This window comes from Aphelocoma coerulescens, chromosome 1A (genome assembly GCF_041296385.1).
Source record: "Aphelocoma coerulescens isolate FSJ_1873_10779 chromosome 1A, UR_Acoe_1.0, whole genome shotgun sequence".
In the NCBI taxonomy this organism is placed as follows: domain Eukaryota; kingdom Metazoa; phylum Chordata; class Aves; order Passeriformes; family Corvidae; genus Aphelocoma; species Aphelocoma coerulescens.
The window spans coordinates 37,126,971-37,141,231 of NC_091014.1; positions in this window are offsets into that span (position 1 = coordinate 37,126,971).

The following is a 14,261-nucleotide window of genomic DNA, read 5'->3' on the forward strand; positions in this document are numbered from 1 at the left end:
TGTCACTGTCCATTGGAGAGTGGCTCCACTGGAAATCCTCTGTCCAGCTGTATATCCTGTCACTGCTTTTTAAAGCTGTATAGGTACCCAAGGGGAGCTTGGCTTCAAGAATAATAACACAATATGGTATACTAGTACTACCGCAGGCCTGGTTCCTAGGGTATATCACTGTGCCCCACAGCCATAGGGAGAAGGAGGAGAGAAGATCCAGCAGGCAGGAATTGTGCAGCAAGATTGATTTATTTAATTATTTTACAAACTCTTTTATAGACTTTTTTCTTCATAGCCTAATTGGACAAAGGACCAGCCACCCCTTGGGGGTGATTGGCTAAAATCCTAAAACATCCATTGTCAAAATATTTTTCTACTATACCATAAACAAGACTTTTCAAGGTTGCAGGTGTCTTGGTTGTTTACATTCCCTGCTACCTTTTCTGCGTGAGAGAAAAGTCTCTCACGGACTTAGAAAATAGCAAGAAAATCCTTGCTAGCAGCATTTTTGTATCTACATGCTAGTGCACATAATTTTTCAGTTTAGATTTCAAAAGGGAATTTACTTATGTGCAGCAGGTCTTTCCAAGGACAGAAAAAGAAAATCTGTTTTATTGTTGTACCTCTACTGGTGGAGGAAGAGGGAGCAAATGTGGGAGGAAGAGGAGAAGACACACTAGTGTTCATGGAAATAATTTGTATCTGTGTGTGAGAGGAAATTCACTGAATTTATTCTGTGGCTCCACAAAAGACTTATAGCTCCATATTTGGTTCTCCCAACCCTAACTGTCCCAGATATTGTTATATTTACTGTAAATTTGGTAACAAATTACTATTAGCAATTTATTGTAATTGTAATGAACAACTACTAGTTTGTTGATGGTGGACTCAAGTCTCAAATAATGCACACTCTTTTAACTGCCTCCTACTTCACGTTCCTCCCCAATGAAACTGGTACCTGGCATGTTGGGAGAGGCATGACATCTTCCCAAGTTTTTGATCCAAGGCAAAGTCATGTCTCTCTGCCACACCTTGCACCCTCATGGTGCCGCTCTGGAAGGCTCTTCATGGCTGCAGACTGCAACCAGGTTCTTAACATGCCTCTGTTTCTTTAGGGACAATCAGGGTATGGAGCTGACATAGCCAGGATGGGAAAGCAGTAGTGGATGTGGACAGAGGTAGGGATGGAACAAGTCTAAGGTGAGGGATGGGATATCATCCCCAAAACAAGCTGGGCTTTACCCAGGGGACATGCATGGGCAGTAGGAGACCAGGCACAAGGAGGTCTGGAAATACAGATCAGGAACATTTGCAGATGGAGAGGAGTGAAAGGGGCTGGAGACCTGCAGATTGAAAAGTGCTGGGAAAGATGAGCAGAACACTGGCTGAGAAGAGGTGGGAACTTGTGGTGGACAAGATTGAGAAATAACATGAGGGAGTTTAACACCACCTACCATCTCACCACGTATGACTCTTTGTTCCTTTTACTTTACTTTACTTCATTCCTTTTGTGCTTAATTTTCTGATAATTAAGTGTCACATCCAGCTGGTCTCCTTGATCTTAAGTCTGCCAAATTTGCTGCTCAGGTCTGAGGTGTCCTAGAGCAAGTGAAAGGCTGTGGCCCAATACTGTAACCTGGACCCCATATTCAGAATCTGTGCCCTTATCATGTGGCTCATCAGAGTGTATGTGCTTCCTCACATAACTCCACACAGATGTGGCTGGTCTTGGGAAATTTGTACTAGCATATGTGAAACTAGAGGGAAAAAAGTATCTAGCTACAAAGAGCGTCACATTACTTTGACTTGGAACTTACAGGTCTACATCCCTGCCTCTGAAAGCAATCCAGGATCTGTGAATTCACTCACATGTAGAGATGTTTGGCAGATGCCTCAGAGAAAAATATGTGACTCTACTATACATCATTAGTAGGTTAGTTTATCTAAGGTAAGGAATATAGTACTGGCTAAGAAGACCTTTATTTTCATATCAGTTCTTTGAAACTGATTTGAAAGCAGTTTAGGTTTTAATCCAGACTCGGTGTTCATTTCCAATAAATTTATTTTCAGCCCTTTGTATTTATGCTTCTTTCAGCCTGTTTTCCTTCCATTTGGCAATCTGCATACGCAAGTCTAGCTGTTCATTTTTGGACCTGGTTGCTGCAATTGGAACTGGCTGAGGTCTTAAATTATGTTTGAGAGTTTGATCCCACTTGAATAAAATCAAAGAGTGCTTTCCATTAAATTTAACATGAACAACAGAGAAATCAGAAATGAGGAATATTTTGCTTCTTAAAAATATCCAGGAAGTTCCACAGCTCAGAACTTCAGCAGATGTGTACAGACAGGATGAAACTATTGGATATAAAGCTGGTTTATCAGAATTCAGGCTTTCAAATTAAATTAGAATTTGTCCCATCAGAGGGACAAATTCTACACCTTAACACATATTCCTCCTTGCAAGTCTATTGCACTCAAATTTTGCACTATGTATCAGAACAAACTACAGTTTGTTAGGCTTTTTCTTCTTATCATTCCCTTTCTCACAGTTCTAGAACTTCTCAGGTGCCATCTCCAAAACAAGCATTGTTTCCACAGATAATGGATGCATTCTCGGAAAATTGTTTCTCTGTACTAACAGAACAAGTCAGAGACATCCTAAGAGACAGACTAGTGAAATGCTGTTTTGTAGCATCCTGCTGATTTGTACAAAAAATAAAACCCCAAACCTTGGTTGATTCCCTTTGGTGTTTTTGACCTTCACTGTGAAATCCCTGGAGGAAAAGACTCTCTCCTTTTAACTGTATGGAAACTCATTAGCCCAAAAGAAATGCTACTATGAGCAAAGGACAGTTCTGAAACTTTGTGAAGCTGCAAATGTTAGGTGGCAAAACCTCTCCCTGTGGTGATGTGTGCTTTCTCACACAAATGATCCCCCCAAAAGTTGGCTGGACTCCTGCTGAGAATAAATGCATACCCTTGCAAAAAAAAGCTGTGATTGAGGCCTTAAAGCTTTACCATTAGCCAGCCAGACAATAATTCATTTGTACTTGATTTTTCATTAACTCCTTTTTGCTGTTTAAGGAAATCTTCCCAGGGCTTTTTCTAGCTGTATTAACCCTAAGATCTTTATCTTCCATGTGCTTTTCTTCTATATGAAGAGAAAAAAAAAATGAAACCACATGAAACTGGGCAATGCACCAGAAAACATTTATGAAATTTCTGGCAAAGTGTTTTGGCATAACTACATAACAATAACATACTATTTTCATTAACTTGAACAAACAAACCCAATAGATTATTAAAAAACAAAACTAAGAAGAAAGGACAGATGCGGTGTAACTTTACACTTTGACAATGCAGAGGACAGATTTACCAGCTTATTTACTGCTTCTCTTGACAAAGGAGAAGAGCTAACCCAAAAGCCATAGGCAGGATCTACAGCAAAGAGTGTGGGGGAAATTCCAGATGATCTAGGTCTCACTGGTGTCAGTAAAACAGCAAGATTCACAGCACTGTTAAGGATATAGCATTTGCAATCTTTTAACTGTCATCTTGTTAATCTTAATGACCATAAAGGTAATGGATTCTTAGCAGGGCACTGAGTGCTTCTGAAGCGATAGCAATGTATTCTTCATTTATGCTCCTGCAAGCATGGACTAATAATTGGTCTAGAAGCATTCTTCTCTTATTTCTTTCAGAAAATACATGGTTGCTTAATAGCATAAGAATTATTTTGGTGTCATACAGCACACTAGGCCATATGCTCTGTGCAGCAGTTGGAGAAACCCACTTGAGTGACTGATCAGTCCAAACATCCTCCACTGCTGAGCTGAATTTGAGTCACGTAGGTGGTGTCACACAAATTACTGCCATACGAACAATCTGCCTCAAACATAAGCAAGCTAACTTGGACAGTAGAAGCAGTTAAGCCCTAATAATGCTGCAGTTCAGGAAGACTATACTATTGTACTTCTAAGGATAAATTTATCCTCAGGGAAACACTGCAGGCTGATTTATTTTGCAAAGACTTCTGTGTTATTTTGCCTGTGCTTGGTAACACACAGCTTACTCAGGCCATCTCTTTGCTGCGGGACATCACAGAAATATCCTAAATGTACGTGATCTCCTGGAGAAAGGAAACAGCAAACAGGAGGTAGAATAAAGAATAACGAAGGAAGAAGCATCAGCTCCAGACAGCTCTGGCCCAAAGAGATGATGAAGAAGGAAGAAGGATAACTAGGAGTTTAAAACTGTTTAGATGAAGGCTAATGTGCCAATTAAATGACAATCAAACTATTCAGAGATTAATGTCTCACAGTTTTGGATAAGGGGAGAAAAGGAACCCTGAGGGTTACAGCTCATCTGCTGTTATGTAAGGGGCAATGTATCCACCTCAACCCTCCCAATAAATCCTTCTCAGAGTTTTGAAAGACATTTATTTATGCTTGTTCAGAGCATTGGGTCTCATGAGACAATTAAAAAACTCTTACAGAGGGCTTCTAGAAGTCCAGCAGCTATTTCAAATATGAAAGAACAAAGGGTAGGCTGGGATTCAGGGATCTCACAGAGTAAGAAAGCATTCACAGTGAAGGAAGAGCAAGTGGGCTGTGTTTGCTACATTAAAGCAGATTAGTTGTGAAAGAGTGAGGGGTTTTGTGCATTTTTTAATTCTTCTCGTGTGAACTTGTACATCTGTTAGGCATTTGTGTACTAGTTTATAAGTAGTGGTGCTATTTAAGCTAGTAAGACATACAAATACCCCAAAGGGAACAAGTATATTAACATATACAACTGTTATGAAACCAGCATTTTCCGTGCTAGGCCAAAGAATTACCATCCTTGTGGCATTTCCACTAATTCAGAATGAATATAAATGTTGAAAATATTGTTTTATTTCTTATACAATAGAGATTATTTCTCTTTTAAATAGAGATGGTGTTAAGCTCACCATCACATTTCATTCCAGTGGTTCCTCCTGAGTGAAGTCTTACATCTTATGGAATACCCTGATTTGATCCAATTCCAAGGAATAATTTGCCATTCTTATGCATGGAGGTATTTTGGAAGAAGTTTTTGTTTTTCTTTTAAATGCAGTCCTGCTGTTCCAGCTCGTGTTTTATTTTCCCTATCTGCCCTTTAACTAATTACTGTGTTGCAGAGCCTGGTGATGCTTGACAAGGAGCTGAAGTGAGCTGACTATTGTGAAGGAAAAAAGACTGACAACAGTAGACAATGCAAGAAATGGTAATGCATGAGGGTGGGAGGCAGAAAAAAGCCATGGCCAAACTTAATCACCGAAGTCCAGCACGGTGGGTCCTCTGCCCTCTCCTTTCTAACCCAAAGTGTATGCACTTTGCTCAGTGAGCTTTAAGAAAGCCTTGCAACACTGTCAAAGAACAAAACCTGTCCCTTAAAACAGAGGTGTGCCTTAGGCTCCTGAGTAGAGCTCTTGGACTCTGAATCCCAGCTGTGCAAGCAGGATCCCTGTGCAGGGGCACAGTATCCCCTGCTGTCCCACTAGGTTGCCACATGGACTGTGGCCAGCCATGCCCTTACAGCCCTCACTCTTCACTCAGGGTACAGCTGACTGGGACCCCTGCCTTGGGTTTATGTACTGCTCTTCACCCCAATCCCTGGCATGGTATCCTGATGTTCAGCTCCTTGGTGTACTTGTCTCAAACAGAATTAGAAAACCTTTTCACATAGGTGAGAGTCAGAGGCAAGTGTAGGAAGACCTGCACAGTACTTCCAAGCTTTATCAGGACTTGTGCTGGCTGTGGTGGTCTCCCATCCCAAAAGAAGAGCCTGTCAGCTGGCTATAGAGACGTGCAGAGAAGCTCATCTCCCCCTGCTGAGGTTTTTCATCTCTCAGCATTCATTTTGTCACCAACTCAAGACTTCCAAAGGAAAGCCCTGAACTCCTGCCTTCCTCATTAATGGGAAAAGACAGACGCTTCTGCAGAGAGATTTGGCTCACCTGAGGTTGTGATGCATCTGAGCTGAGCTGTTGCCAAAGCCCCTAGAGCCACGGTTTTCCTTCCAACAACTGGCAGGAAACAGGCAGCACGGACCACAGGCCACAGGGTAATTGGCCCCTGCCAAACGAGCTGGAAGAAAGTGAGACATTTTGTGATGGAAATTTTTCTGCTTCCCAGCAATTCCCCAACAAAATCAGGCCATCCATGTGGAAATTTTTGTCTGTGAGCAGTCAATGAAGAAATATGTCATTGAGTATGTTCTGATTTTGCTTTATTTGCAGCTGTTGTCCTGAAATGTAGCTTTTTGAAAATTAATGGGAATACAGACTTGTAAGTCTGATGTGGCCAGTGGGAGTGAAGAACATAACTGTCTGAGCTTGCCTTTATGACTTGTAGCTGTAACTGATAAAGTATCATGAGCCCCTTTTTTCTATCTGTCTGCTTGTACCATCCCTCATTTCCAGCTGTGAACTAACAGATTTCTGAAATGGGAGATGCTCATCTTAACCAAAAAAGGGACATCAGAAAGAAATCGGATTAATACTGAGAAGGGGAGGTTTATTTTTTTAGAAGATGCTTGTGCTTGTCACAGTGGAATTAAGAAATCTTATTCCTCTCGATTGATATATGGCATATTCCTACTCCTCCACATCTGTCCGGATACATGCCTAAGCAGCACACTTTCAAAGTGTCCTTGAGAGTGGCTCATCTTTTGTGCACGAGTTACAGGATGATAAAGTCTCTGTAATAATCATTTATTGTTTCCAATTTCCATCTGTATCCGGGTGTAATGTTCACAGATTCAAAAAGCTGGAACAGGCAGGTATTGGCTAAGTAGCCCACCTGGCTCTACTTATCCCCCTTTCAAATTAGAGGCAATGTAACCCAAAACCTCTATCTTCTGCTTTTTAACATTTCACACAAACTCATTTGGGAAATTTATTGTGACTTTAAAAAGATCTGACTTTTTTATTTGGTGCGTCACACTGCAAGAACAGTACAGTACCTGTTAGCCAGATGGTACAGGAATAACATGCCAAAAGGTACCAGATTTCTTATTTAGAGTCTGCTGTGAAACATGCATATCAGATTCAGGCGATATTAATGAAAAAATAATGCTGGAAAAGTTATGAGCCATTATTCCATACAGAAATGGCATTTTTCCCCTTTTACAAGCAGTCTCTAGTTAAATAAGCTTTGAACTTTCAGATCTTTCTGTTTGGGGGGGTTTGCTTATAACAGTCATGTAGCCAATATGACGACAAGTTTGGAAATGGCCCAGGTATTTTTAATCAGTGAGACCCTGCTGCAATGTATGAAACAGATTTAAACTGCTTTTGCCTTTACATGAACAAAATTTTCTCTAACTTAATATAAAATCAATGTAACCAACTGACCAAATTCCCAGAAAATTTACTGTTCCTCAGCAGGCTAGGCTGCATTATAATTTTAATTGTCGGTCCTAATATGATCTCACAAGGGTTTTATGAAAACCAATTTAGTTTTAGAGATTGTAAATGGTGTGGTGGCTCTGTCAGCATGAGCACTATCAAACTGCTTTACTATCATATCAAAATTAATATCCAGTTTTCTTTCTTGTTGGTATTAAACCAGACCAGATGTTTGCTTTGAGTTTGTAAACCCCTGGTAACAGCGACAAACAGGATGAAAGTTATAGGGGAAAACAAGGCCAGCGCCGACGCTTGGAGCCAGTTGGTTCCCACCCCACTTTTCTCCCTGCTGTGCTTGAATAAGCCATCCCTCCCACGGGGTTGTTTGCTTGCTCATTCAGTTGTTTGTTTGTTTGGAGGGAATTGGGTTAGAGTAGCTCAACTTCAAATGAAAAACACATCCTAATCTAGCGGGACCTGCATTGGAAATTATGCATCAGAGCATCCTGGCCCTTTTTGAGTCCTGATCTGCACTAAAGCCTGGCTGCTGGAGCTGTGCTTCAGTTAGGAGTTTCCAGACTTGCTGACAAAGTCATGCCAGCAGAGCCCTAGCTGTTTCCAAGGGTCTACTTGGAAACAGCTTGTTTTGGTCCTCTTGTGTAGTTCTTTTGAGGAATGCTCTCTACTTTTCTACTTACAAAAGCTTATTTCTTTAGATGTGCCATCAGATCCTTCCGGCCCAGGCAGCACCAGGGCTCACCATGTCCTCACCCACTCTGACTTTTCTCCTCTTCACATTCATGGTGGCAATCACAAGTGACATGATTAGATGCACACAGTCATGTCTTCTGATTGCAGGGTCACACTAAACCCAAGCTATAAGTAGGTTTCCTACCATGGTCATGGGGTCAATAAGAAAAGATGACAAAGGTGCAGGGAAATTTGAAACTAAGAGCTTTCTCTTTAGGTAGATCTGCTCCAAGAGGTTTGATCCTTTCTCATGTCCCCCTCTCCCAAATAATCCACCACAACACTTCATGCACTGGTATGTGAATATCTCCAAACTACTGTCACCATTTCTTGCCTCCTTCCTTCTAGGGAAGACCATTGGCATTCAGACCCCCTGTTCAGAATCACCAACACAGACCTGACTTCCTGTTGGTGATACTGAGTCCCCTCAAAGATTCCTTCCACTGGGACTTTCAGCCCTTCATGGGCAGGTCCTCCTCACCACGGGGGCTGACCAACCCCTCTCAGGTCCTTTCCTTCTCTCTCAAGCTCCACACAAATCTCGCTTGTTGGTCTTCAGCAACATTCACCTAGGTGAATTCACTGAGGAAGTAGCCTGTTGCAGGTGAGATACACACGTGAAAGACTGTGAGATTTTTAGGACTACCATAACAAATGAAATGAATGCATAAACCTAGTCAATACCTCATTTAATAAAAAAGTTGACTCTAGTGATGGCAGAGGTATGAAAAATAACTGCAAAACCTATCATAGCAGGAGGAAGTATGCAGCACTCCTGATCTCAGCTACCATTAAAGTCTGTGTAGGGTGTTCTCACCATGAAACATGGAAAATTGTACTTCCTATGATTTTCCTGTTAATTTCAGTAAGGATAAAAGCATATCTCTAACTGAATTTACAGTGCTTTGCAAATTTAAGACAGGCCACTTTATACATGACCAAAGAAAAACCAAAAATGAAAAAGGGTGCCTTTCTAACTTAAAATAATATTGACATAATTTTCTTGGATTTTTGCATTATTTCGAGTAGGCTTTCAAAGCAGAACTGTCAAAATGTTATTAATGAGATGTAAAATGTCTCATATGCTAGCTTTCTTCATGTTTCATTGCAAATTTAAAAACAAGGAAAAAAAAAGAAACCATTTCAACAACATAAATTTAGCATTTTTATTTTTTCAGCAAAATGGGTCATTGGCGTAACCTGTGAACATTTCTTGGTCTGTCATGGTTTGATGAAAATTAGGCATATTCCATTAAACTCATGTGATGAATATGCAAAATTGTTTGAAACAGAAAGGAAAAAAACATATCTGAGCAGACTTTTTGCAACAAGATTTAAACTATACACAACTTCAGTCAGAAAACTTGGAGGGCAGCTTAATTTCTTTGAGCTATGAGACACAAGGGCAAAGCCCTCAGCTCAAGTAAATTGCTATTTCTCCACGAAACACATTGAAGCCATGTTAATGTCAAAGGAATCATGCTGATTGACATCAGATGAGGATTTGGCCCCGTTTTGTCTCCTGGGTAAATGAGATTTTTGGTGTTAAAGAGAACATTATTACTCCACAAATGACACAGCACTGTTGCCCTAAACACCAACTTTCTTTTGTAATCTGTTGCTTCCCAATGATTCCTTAGTCTAAATCAGGGTAAATAGAACAAAACCGTTTTCTGTTTTCTAAGATTTTGATGTGGTGCTCTTTGTTGCTACTCTGAGCTTGCACAAATTCACCATATCTGCTTGAGCATTGACTCCTGTCTGTGAATGTTGTCTGGTCACCAAGCCTGATACTCTTCAATTTTTGTTAGAAAAAATAGAAATATTTTTCAGAAACTTGGTGGTTTAGCAATTTAAGTGTTTACAATTAACAAGTACCATCCTCTGCAGAATTCTGCAGTTTCAGCATAGAATAACAAGGTGGTTTAAAATAAAAGCATGGTTTGAAAATCTGTGAAGGCATACTGTTATCTGATTAATTCACTGTTGTTCTGCAAATCCACTTCATCTGCTAGCATGTCACCTGTCCCCAGTGTCCCCAATGTGTAGTTCTGCTCTCCAGAAAAGTCAAAATGATAAATTATAAACTGACTGTGAAAACTTATTTTCCATTCACTGTGCTAATCCATACTCGAGTGGGGTGGACACTTCTTGGCGGCAGGCAAATGCTAAACTTCAAAGTGTGGCTCAGGTGCCGAGCTGTGTCTTGTGCCTGACAGCAGGCTGCCAACACAGAGGCTGCTGTGACCCATATCCCTAGTCATGCCTTGCATGTTTTTCAGGCATCTGGGCCTTAATAACTGTATATATCCTTGCTAGAATTTGTCACATTCTAGGCTATGTGTGACCCCCGAGTTCTGCAAAATGTGTAGCCACACATTTGCCAGAGTAATAAGACACATATGACATACAAAATATAAGCTAAACATACTCGCTGGAGAGGCAATGGAAAGTAGTATCCTGGGGCCACAATTTTTGTGTGTTCTGCAGTTCTAAAGCCTGAGAAAACTGTCCTCAGCATGTTGACAAGCCTCAGGACAACCCATGAACATTAATTAAGGTAGTGCTTGCTGCCTTGCTTTCTACTATCACCTGTTTCAAACTGCCCAACATTTTCCATGCCAATATAACTTTGCTCCCAGGTGCATGATGAAGTCTCGGAAGTGTAACTGAGTTGCACTTTGCAACCTTAAAATATTTTAGTTATTCCCTTCCTTGCAGCCTTCTTTTCCTTTCTGCTGCCTATGAAATTAATTTAGTCCTAATGCCTGTGGCTTTACTGATTTCATGTCACTCCTTCATGTGAGCAAAACACTAAGTCCACAAGGTCCACAAGAGCTTTTCTGTGTCTTTTCCATCTCGCAGCCGGATCAGCTACTTCAGAACGCAGGCTTTCTTCCTTGTCTTATTTCCAACACACTGTAAAGTCACTGTAGCCCCATTAGCAGTCCTAACAGCAGGCTACCTGGGTATCTAACCCATAGCAGCATTTTGACACAATCATTCTCTTTCAAGAATACACCAAACTTTTCTAGACTTCTGCTTTTTCCATGTAAGCAGCCTGTTGCAACAACCCTCATAACTCGTAGTCAAGTGATAGAAAATATTTTCTAGGGAGAAAGAGATTGAATCAAGAGTGTTAAAGTAAATTGTCCCACTTTAGTTCTGCTAAGGTGGGGAAGAAACGCGTGGAGGGCTGCCCAGTGTAACACAGGACAGAGAATATACATGGTCTCATCAAGCAGCAGTGAGAGCCCAAGCAAAAGCCACAGAAGTCTAAAAGACACAAAATGCATTGTTCGGTGACTGAATCCCCCTTAATTTTCCAATCTAAATTTGATAAACAGATCCACTGAAATTCAGATCAGATAAGAGAACTTCTATATTTTCTCTTTGTGGAGACTTTAGCATGTTTGTGATATGATGGTCAGGATCTGTAATATGCAGTAGTACATGAAGTGTGCTACCCTGTGAAATACTCTCTAAATATTCAGTCTGGTGGCTTGCATTTCTTGAGAAAATGTCAATATTAATTTCTGTTTTCATCTCTTTGTGCACATTTTAAATTTCTGCCTACATAGTTCCAGGCTCTCTAATACATTTCTATTCCAATATAACTCAAAGTGATAGCCATCAGACAATAGGCATAAAATCATATCATGAATCTACAAGAACAGAAGGTTTATACTAACTTTCTCACCTATTGTTTCAAGCTTCAGGAATGGCTGCCATATGACCAGAAATAACTCAAGTGTTCCTCTTGGAAGATATAAAATCCACTCCACCGGCAAACAAAATTCTCCACACCAGTAAGAAATTCATGGCAGTTGTTCCTTTGACATAATATTGTTGTGGTTATCACAGTTAAAGCCACACATTATTAGAATGGGCTTGCATTATTAATATCAACCTATGGTCACTACCATCCAAAGAAAATTAGTCTTTCAAGAATATTTGAAGCAGAGCCAATTCCAACTTGACAAAACTGCCCTTGAAGTCTTTTGTCCACAGCTTTTCTCATCTGTAGCACATCTCTTATGTTAAAGCCACAGGCAATTCTTTTTCTCAGATGGTTTATGTATTTCTTTGTGTATATATTTTAAAAATTACGTTTAAACAAGTTCATCGCAATGAACTCTAGAATGGCCTCTTTATTCTATTGATTCAAATCCTTTTTCTATTGGCTGAAAGACTGAAGAATGAGAATATGAGGAATATGAGAAAGGTAATAGCAGGAAGTTCCCCATGTCAGTAACAGTCCATGTGTAGAATGAGAGCAGAATCTTAAATCACAGGCAGAAGGTAATTCATCATAATTGTGTTACAGAGTGTTAAGCATATCAGAGATAGCACATCTGGATATTTTGTACCTCAACCACAGTACTCAAACCCATATCTGATAGACAATTTCCTGTACTTAATGTGACGAATCCTTTTACAATCTAGAATATCTCATAGAGCAGAGGACCTTTTTGAAATCCTGTAAAACAAGTCCATATTTCCTTCATCTTTCAGCACACTTTGTTGTGTTCAGTAGTCTGTAATTCCTCATTTATGCTGACAAACATCCCAGTCCTTGATCAGTTGGCAAGAGGCTGCAGGGATCCATCAGACTTCCAATCAGGTTGGGTTGTAAACTTCTGTCTTGTCACTCCGATTGCACCCCAGTTCATGTTATACACATTCTGGCTCCCTGAATTCCTCTCAGAGTTGCAATTAATTATGCTATAGAATCACTGCATAATAGAAGCATAAAACAATTTAGGTTGGAAAATATCTTTAAGATCATTGAGTCCAGTGATAAACCCATACTGCCAAGTCCATCCCCACTAAACGTTGTCCCTGAGTCTACTTGTCTTTTAAATATCTTCAGGTATGATGACTCAGCCACTTCCCTGGAAAGACTCTTGTTGCTTGACAACGCTTTCCATGAGTGTTTCCTAATATCCAATCTAAATGGCCCCTGGCACAACTTGAGGCCATTCCTTCTTGTCCCAAAATATCTTAGCTTTGTGTTTCACCTGCCCCTTTCACCTACTGTTGTTCTCATTCCCTTTAGTTTCTGATGTTCTGAGCCTTGTTTCCACATGATCCTTAGTCTTTGCCCCATTTGTTTGACTGTCTATAAACATACAGAAGTGCAGAAGCCAGGATACCAAGGCAGTGTGCTCCGAACTCCTTTCCTACAGCAGTGGGAGAAGTGATTGCAATTCCCTTCCTACCCATCAATGCAGTGCTGGTATATGACTTTGGTATATCCATTTTTGTTCCTGTTCACACCATTGCTATATACTTTCTAGTAAACAACTTCCTCAGTCACTGGCTTTTCTTGAAAAAGTCTATTTTAATCCTATTCCAGAGGATCTCAACAGTCTTTGCAGCAGTAGGCACTTGTCCAAGCAGGAAACAGAAATAAATACTGCAGGCACCAATGAACAGGAAACATTCATTTCCACGGCTCTACTTCCTAATAATTGTTACACTTAGTATACTCCTAAACAATGACAGAGATACTAAGCTTTGAAAAGCTATTTTATCAATGGTTTTGACAGAAATTTTTGGACAAAACCAAATACATTCTAAAAGATATTTTTTTAACAGAGACAGTAGTAAGTACATTCAATTTCTTTCTCTTCCCCAACAAATCAAATCTACAAAAGATCCTCCCTGGTCTGAATTAACTGTAATAGTAAAGAACTTAATGTCAGGTTGAATAATTATAGACCTAATGTTTCAGAGAGATGCTGCTAATTTAACTCATGAGTATCATGAAATAGGGTTTAGAAAACATTTGTACTAAAGCAAAGTAATATATTCAGCTGAAACTTTAGCAAGAAAATGCATTACAGCAGTGAAATAGTCAGTACTCATATATCAACCTGGGTTTAGCTGATCTGACAAATCTTTTAGATAACAAAAACATAAAAACACAGTTTGAAATACATTATGTTCACTTAATGGCAGACGTGAAACAGTATGCTGACACTTTGGGCCTTTTAATACAACCCCTGTAAACCACTAATTAATCTTCTTACATAAGCAAGGTCACAGACTTCCAGTGTGATTTCATTTCAGCTGATGCGCTGAAATGCCTTGAGACTGTTTTATGAAGCTGTCTGAGAATGCCCTTGTGTTTGTCCATAGTTTT